Here is a 6391-nt window from a genome sequence, read left to right on the forward strand (position 1 = left end):
CTAGCGTGTCCCATACTTCTTTGGGTGGATTTTGATATTGCTGAGTGACGGGACTTGTGATACTTCCGTCATTTTGATTACCCTCTTCTGTTGGAGTAAGATCTTCCAGAGCAATGTAAGAATTCTGAGGTGTGATATACTGGTAGTTGTAACCGTCATTTGGTCCTCCCACAGCATCCCACATTCCCATGGTAATGGGTGGAATTTCGTCTGGATATGGCTGAATGATGTGGTTCAAGTATGTCCCTTCATCATCAATGGCGTTTACTTCTTGGCTGGCGAAGTGTGATATTAACCCTTCAGAGCGAGGATTTTGATCATTCTTTTGATTTTCACCATTATAGCCCAGACCTAGCTTGTCGGACTTGTAGGGTATATCAGGGAGTTGTCCCCATACTGTGCGATCACCCTGTTCAATCATGGCTTTGGCATCTTTGAGAGAAGCCATAGTTGTAGCTGGAGTAGCAGGAATATGCTTGGTGGTAGAGATATCTGGAGATACAACCTCAAAAGCTTGATACGGAGTTTTGATGGATTCGCCCTCCATCTCAACATACTTGTCGTTGCTCAAGTGACTGACCATATATTCTTCTTCGCCATAGACTGTGACAACCTTTCCTTTTACTGGGTATTTTAACTTCTGATGCAGGGTAGAAGTTACAGCGTTTGCCCCATGTATCCAAGGGCGTCCTAGTAAACAGGAGTATGTTGGAAGAACGTCTATTACGGAAAAGATAACATCGAAAGTTTGAGAGCCCACTCTGATTGGGAGCTTAACTTCTCCGTACACCGTTCTTGTTGACCCATCGAAGGCTCTTACAACCACATCACTTGGTTGTAGCACAACTCCTTTGAAGTCAAGTTTTTCCAGTATTACCTTTGGTAACACGTTTAGAGAGGAACCATTGTCTATTAGCACATGAGACAGAGTGGTGCCGTTGCATTCGATAGAGATGTGCAGGGCCTTGTTGTGATTTCTTCCAGCAGGAGTTAGATCCACATCAGAGAAACCAAGACCATTGGGCACTGTAAGACTGGCGACACAATTCTCAAATTGGTCGATTGGGATTTCTTGAGGCACATGCGCAGCTTGAAGGAACTTCATTAGAGCTTTAGCATGAGCTTCTGAATATTTTAGCAGAGATAACATTGAGATTTTTGAAGCAGTATGCCCCAGTTGTTCGACAATATTGTAATCACTTTTGCAGATGATTTTCAATATTTCGTCCATCTCTTGCTTTGATGGATCCTCAGCAGTGATCTCTACCGGATTTTGAACTGGTTCGATCAGTGGCTCTTTGCCTCGAGTGTTGATATCTGGAATAGGAATTGGAACCTGGATTGGACTAGCAGCAATATTTGGAGAAATTTCTGGTGAAAAGATTCTTCCACTTCTCGTGATCTTGCTAGTGCCTGCAATGTTACTTACAGCTGAAGTAGTTAGTGTTGCGTCCTCTTTAGTCGAGGGATCCTGCTTAACTCCATGAATGTAAACATTAGTGTCATATCCCCATGGGACAGCTTTGTCTGAGGAGTATGGAAATGGAGTTGGTCTAGCAATGACCACTGATGCCACTTTGAGTGTAGCAGAAAGTTTGAATGGAGCCTTGGCAGAGATTTTGAATGGTAAGCTAGAGATTACTGAGGCATCCTCTATTCTTATCCCGTTTGCAAAGACTTCGCACAGTACGTCCATAGAAGGGAGCCTCTCAAACATAATGATACGGCGATCCATCCATTTTTGAATTCCCATCCTCAGATTTTCACAACCATTGGGCAGGCAAGTGCAATAAAAGCAGTCGGGATCACAACCTGGAAAGTAACCAGCTTGGATTAGCTTTCCTTTGACTTCGCAGAGTGGAGTTGATAATTCGTTCACATCATAGATGTAAACAGTGTCCAGGATAGCGTTGACAGTTTTGTCATGCTTTGGCATAGGTGCTGTGATGACATTTGGAGTTTCTGGAGGATCGAACTCAATTTCACCAGCATCTATCATGTCTTGGATTTTATTTTTCAGGGCCCAGCAGTGATCTGCGTCATGTCCTGGACAGTTTGAATGATAGGCACATGTTGCATCAGGGCGATAATTCAGAGAAGAAGTATTGACATTCTTCGGAGGACCCCTTAATGTGATCAGATCCGCTTTAAGCAAGTGCTGCAATGCCTGAGAGATTGGCATGTTGATTTTGGTGAAAGTTCTTCTTGGTGCATCTGGTCGATGCGTATATTTTGGCTGTTGATCTTTTTGAGGTGCAGATGCGGAGATCATAACTGCCCCTACAGATTGATGCTGATCACTTTTGTGACTTGTCTGAATTTGCGCTGTATTGACCTCATTTTTGATGGGCCTTTTTGTAGTACCAGAGGAGGATCCTACTTGAATTTTTCCATTTCGAATGCCACTTTCGACACGTTCTCCGGTCAGTATTAGGTCAGTGAAACCTGATGATGAACTTCCCAGCAAATGGCTATAGAATGGGCCAGTTAAAGTGCCCATGAACATGTCGACTAGTTCGCGATCAGATAAGGGTGGTTGAACCCTTCCAGCCATATCTCTCCACTTTTGTGCATACTCTTTGAAACTTTCTTTTGGTCCCATAGACATGCCTCGCAATTGAGTACGAGTGGGTGTAAGATCAGCATTGTATTGGTACTGTTTGTAAAAAGCAGCAGCTAATTCTTCCCAAGTATGAACCTTGGTATTTTCTAGCTGGTAGTACCATTCGAGTTGTGTACCTGACAGACTTTCTTGGAAAAAGTGAATCCACAATTTGTTATCTGTTGTATGAGGTTGTATCTTCCTCACATAAGATCTCAAATGTAGTTTTGGACAAGAAACTCCATCATACTTTGCAAAGGTTGGAACTTTGAATTTTGGAGGGATGACAACATCCGACACGAGTCCCAGATCATTGAAATCTAAGCCAGGTATTTTTTGTATTTCCATAGCTTTCATACGATCCTCCAACTGTTGGTATTTGTCATCATCCTGTTCGTCTCCAGAATGATCTTCTTCTTCATTTGAAGAGAGAGAGGGTTTAGCAGAACCCTGGTTGCTTTGATTATCTTCTTGTTCACCATCACCGACTATTTCAGGGATTGGTGGCTTTTTGATCTTTTTGACAGGGATCTTGATCTTCCTTCTCAGGTAACTCAAGCCTGCAGATTCTTTGGGCTTCTTCTTCTTCTTGAGTATCAGGGCTTTCAGCTCTTGTTGCCCCTTTGCCAGTTCCAGAATTGCCACTTGAACTTGGGCATTCTGTACTTCGAGATTCTTGATGCTTGCCTCAGATTCCATCTCTTCTGACTGAAATAAACAGCGAAGAGATGAGAAACCCGTCATGAGAACCTGTTATGAAATGTGTATGACTGGATGCCATGTGTATGCAATGTATGAAATGCAAATGCAATGTATATGAATGCAATGTATGAAATGTATATGCAATGCATGAAGTGAAATGTGTGTGCAATTTTTCAAGGATCTTAGAGTTTAGATTTGTTAAAGAAGAAACAAACGTTAGTTAATCAATTTATTTCTTTTTTCTTTTTCTACTTCTTTTTTTTTTGCTTCTTTTTTATTTGCCTCATTTGGGCTTACAAGACAGAAATAAAATGGAATGATCCTTCAGGTCTCCCGTGGACGCTTTCTCTTTGTCCCCAGGAATGCGTTGATTCTTTGTTCTTCTTGAAGCTGTCTGGTGAGCTCGAATAGCCTTCTCTCATAGTCCTGACAGTGTTCTTTGAAGGTGTCTCTTTCCTCTTTGAGTTGAACCCAGGATTTTTGCAACTCTTCCAAGTCAGTTGGCATATCCGGGTGTAGAATAACTTGAGGTTCGTAACCTTCGACTTCTGATTTGATAGTCACAGGTAGAACAGCGGGATAGGGCATCATGAGTTTTTGAGCATGAGTACGCACCCATCTGAGGTAAAGTTCCATAGGAATAGAATTCCATTGCCCCAGAGTTTTGCTTTCTATTCTATAGACACTGTCCCAAGCCTGTATGAATCTTCGTCGGTGTCTGTGAGAATCATTCTCGTAATCAAACACAATGCCACGGATAATCATGTCATGAGGACCGTTGCTTCTTGCATATCCGAATTGGCGTAGAGCTAGAGAGGGATTGTAAGTGATACCTCCTTTAATGCCAAGGAGTGGCACATTAGGGTATTCTCCACAATGATCAATGATAGTAATGTCTCTTTGAAAGAAGTTGTTCCATCGGATATCTGAATGAGATAAAGACATGATTCTGTAAGACCATTGTGCTCTTTGTTCATTTCTCAGTACTGATCGGGGAAGATGACATGTAAACCACCTAGCCAGTAGTGGTATACAGCACATGAGAGTTCCTCGTTTCTTCATGGTACGAGTGTGTAGAGAGTGTAGGATGTCTCCCAGCAATGTTGGTACCGGGTTACGGATTAGGAAAAGGTTGATGATGTGTACACTTATGAACTGGTCGGGATTTGGGAATAAAACCAACCCATAGATTAAAAGTGCCATAACTTCTTCAAAAGCTGGATAACTTTTGTTTTCTAGCAGTAGTCGAGCCTTTTCCAGTAAGAATTTGGCAAGCAAACCCTCAACTCCACTCTTTGTTTCCCAATTGGATTTGATTTCTGACTTTTGCAGATGTAAAGCAGCAGCAATGACTTCAGGTTTTGGTTTTCTTTCTAAACCAGTGAAAGGTAATTGATCTCGGATTGGTAATCCAATTAATTCAGAGAATTCTTCCAAAGTGGGTACCAACTGGTAATCAGGAAATGTGAAGCAATGATGTTCAGGGTCGAAGAACTGGAACAGGACCCGTATCATGTCTTCTTCAAACTTTGAGGTAACCAAATGGAGTAGGTGACCATGCTTTTCAGTGAATTGAACATTCCTGGGGAATTCTGACACCAAGTCTTTTAGCTCAGACGGTATCGTTGAGATGTTGATTCGGATGTAATCTCTGGTGGCGGGAGCCATTACCTGCAAAAACAAAAGTAAACTCTTTGATCCTTGAAATGTGTAGTGAAAAATGATGTGTTTATGATGCAAACATGTGGCACACAAAAACAAATCAAACAATAGCCTTAGGTTTAAAGGCTTGCATGAGGTTGATAGGTGATACCCTCCCCTCTGAAGTTGAGTTGGTTGAAAACCTGTCCTAGAATAGTATTCGGGTTCTATGATCCTTGGAGACAACATCTCAATACGGCGCTCGGACGGCCGATCAAGAATATTCCTCGAGGATAACTAGCTTCGATCAATTTCAAAGCTAGCCACTTAATAGGCCACAAGTCAAGTTCAACTAAAAGGTTCTAAGACAAATTAGTGTTAATGACACTTCGGAAGCCTAATATACTCCTTGATCGCTTTCAAGGGACATCAGTATAAACCAAAGTATCACACTAACGATGACTACCAGATCAACCGTATCGGTACATGCCGTACAGTTTCCTTGGTCTATTGTCATATACTTAAGGTATCTCGAGATTCGGGTTAGAATCTTTTACACAAGCAAAGTACCCAAGCAAACCTGTGAAAAGTAAAGCAATCAGATCAAACAATTGAAAACATCGAAATGATCTATACTCTAAAGGTAACCCCTTTTGAAAACATTTTGAATTTGTAGTCCCCAGCAGAGTCGCCAGTTCTGTGGACCGTCCTTTCGGGCCATACCCCTCCGTGGTGTGGGATACGTGAACTGACTCCTTTTTGTCGATCGGACGCTTTCGCGTCACTTTTGAAAAAGTTTACAGAGTCGCCACCGACCTTTTATTTTATCCAATGAAGGAAAGGTTTATAAAAGAAACAGAAAAAAGACCTTTGAGAGATTCTGGGTAAGGGGGTAGGTTATACAAAGGGAAGGTGTTAGCACCCTTTGTATCCATGGTTATCCATGGGCTCTTTAGTTTGCTTAGCTCATTTGCTTTACTTTTCAATTGATTCGGAATGCTTTACCTGTGTTTTTGAAATACCTTTGCAAATAGAATTTGTAATGATCCTTGTGCGGATATATACAAATGCTTGTTTATCTTTCGAAAGATGTTTTGAAAAGATCGTTAATTTTGTAATGATCCGTGCTTGGATGTATACAAAATATTGTTTTTTGGAAAATTCGTTTTGAAAAACAACAGTGTATGAGAATTTTGTTTGTTTTGATTTTGAGCAAGCAAACTAGGAGGTCTACCCTGAGTTAGGAGGTCTTTATCCTTGTTCCCTTTAAAAATCTATCCATTCGTCGGATATAAACAAAAGGTTCGATTTTGTACTCGAAACAGTAGAAATGTAACTTTGATTTTGAAAAGAGTGAAAAGGGGTTACCCTAGGAGGTGCAAATGTGATTGTGATTGAATTCAGATATTTATCTTTGAAGTTAGTGATCTGACGGTTCAGTTTTAT

Source organism: Vicia villosa, linkage group LG1 (genome assembly GCF_029867415.1).
Source record: "Vicia villosa cultivar HV-30 ecotype Madison, WI linkage group LG1, Vvil1.0, whole genome shotgun sequence".
NCBI classification, from domain to species: Eukaryota; Viridiplantae; Streptophyta; class Magnoliopsida; order Fabales; family Fabaceae; genus Vicia; species Vicia villosa.